Source organism: Stenella coeruleoalba (assembly GCF_951394435.1).
Source record: "Stenella coeruleoalba genome assembly, chromosome: X".
Lineage (NCBI taxonomy): Eukaryota > Metazoa > Chordata > Mammalia > Artiodactyla > Delphinidae > Stenella > Stenella coeruleoalba.
In genome coordinates, this window is record NC_137152.1 from 60,964,211 (window position 1) to 60,966,753 (window position 2,543).

Consider the following 2,543-nt stretch of genomic DNA (forward strand, 5'->3'; position numbering starts at 1 on the left):
ACATGACACAATTATCAGTATCTGTTAAGAATCAAATCAAACCAATTGCTTAGGAAAAATCTAGCTCTTCCCAATACTAAGATCAGGTAGTATTATTGGGTCCTCCTAGAAAACACAGTATATTGTAATAAATAATGTCCTCAACAACACCTATCACACCTAATTTACTGTTACTGTTAGAGAAGACCTAAAAGCCTTTGAAGCACAGACTCGTAAACTTTCCTAGGCCTAGGGAAGATATGATGTACCAGTTAAACTTTGAAAGGATACATAAGAGAGAAGGGAAGAGTTCAGAAGTATAGGCAAAGTGGGGCAGCTGTACTGTTTTTTAGACTTTTATGACTGGATATTTATTACTTGGTTTGAGATGATAATGATTCCTAGACTATCAGTCATACTCAATAACTAAAGTCTCTCTTCTAAAAGTTAATTGGAGATGATTGTGAAATTATCTGCTTTTTTGGTTTGTCCACAGATTTACTCCTTTAACTAACACTAAAAACTTTACCTAAGTTGAAATGTTCTTTGCCTAAACTGGGTCACTGTCTTCTGAGCTACTTTTGCTTCCCTTTTTAGAACCAATGAAAGGAGAAGACACTTGCATGCAAGAGAGCAATGAGGTAAGCTGGCAAGCTATTTTCTTAGCAATGTTAAGATGCTGTCTGGGAAATGAAAGTGGGCAGCCGTGACAGTAGCTAATTGTCAAGAAAGGGGTCATTTTATCCTTTTGTCCCAGGGTTTGGCTTTAAAGATCAACAGGTCTGGAACTTTCTTTGGTCAGAGAAGGATCATAGCCTAGGAAAACTGGCTTATACTGCCCAAACTCAGAAGGGATGGATTTGTAACAGAAAGCCAATTTAATAATTTATATTGAAGACCAGAACTGCCAAATGGACTGAAATGTGTGTTGGCCTATCAGTGTATTCTTTCAGTAAGGGTGCCAAGTCAGAAAACTAAATTAACAACAGATTGGAGCTGGATAAATATATGTAATCAGAATTAAGAAGGGGATTGCAAGGTCAGGCACGTTTCATTTGATATACCTCAGCCAGGATGGGTACCCTCTTCCTTTACCAGTTCTCACAAGCCATGGCCTTTTCATCAATCAGTTCAAGTTCTCAGTTCCTAGTGCTGAAAGTATCTCTTTTCCATCTCTTGATGTCCTTGAAATTTATATTAGTGATCTCTGAGTGTTGGGTGTGGCTCTTTCTAGTTCTCGAATGATTCTAGTTTTACAAGAAGAGCATGTTGCAGATCCAGGTTGCCCTTCTACAAAAATGTCATCCACTTTAATCAGTCTTATCCATAAATCCAGATGCTACTGTTTGATCTAACCCACAGTACTTTCTTTTCTCCTTTGTTATGGTTATTACCCAGAAGGCTCTTTGCAGCTCTAGGCCCTGGGTTCTGAATGTAGCTTCCTCACATGCACACAGAGGTTTGTGCTGGTTTGCAAGCCTTGTTTCTCAGAACTACTCTCAGACTTGGCTGATACTATAGTCCCCAAGTGTATGATCTTTCTTTACTTGCAACCTTATAAAGGCTCCACAGACAAAGACTAAACCTTAGTATACTGGAGGGAGACTGAAATATATATGGTTCATTTATTTATTCATTCATTATTTGAATATTTACTTTTTTCATTCATTCCTTCACATTCATTCAACAAACATTCATGAAAGTACCTCATGCTGGACTAGTTGGAAATGCAGGGATAAGTCAGACATGATCTTTGCCCTGAAACAGCTTGCAATACACTAAGAGGATAAGAAATGTATAAAAATAAACAAACTACACATTAAATTATAAGCCTTGAGATAAGAGGTTGTGGAAATGTACTCCAAATGCAGGGAATAGCTTAAGCAAAGGTAGTCTTACTGCTGTTAGTTCTGACATGTACTTTTTATTTTTGGCACTACTTCATAAGTTTATTGAAGGGAAAGGTTATTTTTCTATAGTTTTATAATTAAACTTTCTTAGACCCTCACAATTTAAACATAAGTCAAAATTATAAATAGTACCTTCCTAAATCTACATCATAATTAAAACTCCCAAAGTTCAATAAAATAATAAATCACAAGTTGAACAAACTCAATTTAAGAAAATGTAATAGGAGTTGGAGAATATTCTCTGACAGGTATTCTTGAGGTTTTCTCACTCTTTCTCTCTCAGGATTGAAGGAGTTGCAGTTCTTGTTCTTAGGTAAACTCTCTTCAGATTTTGCCTCAGAATCCCATCCTGCCATAGAGCCTACTGGAATCTAGTGAGATGGATAGGCATGTGAGTTGTAGTTGAAAGAGATAGGGTAAGAAACCGTGAAACCATGAGGAAGGCTGGTATACAGTCATTATTTGGTTTTGAACACCCTGTAGCTCTCTGCTCTTTGAATTTCTTTGCACGAATGAAGTAAAAACTAAATGAAACTTGAGTAATGTCTTCTGTTCAAGGGACTTACCTTTTGTCTGTGTAAATATGGTTTCTGTGGTGAGACACCAAATGCACTCAACTTCCTTTTTCAACAACAAATTTGTCAGTTATCAGTA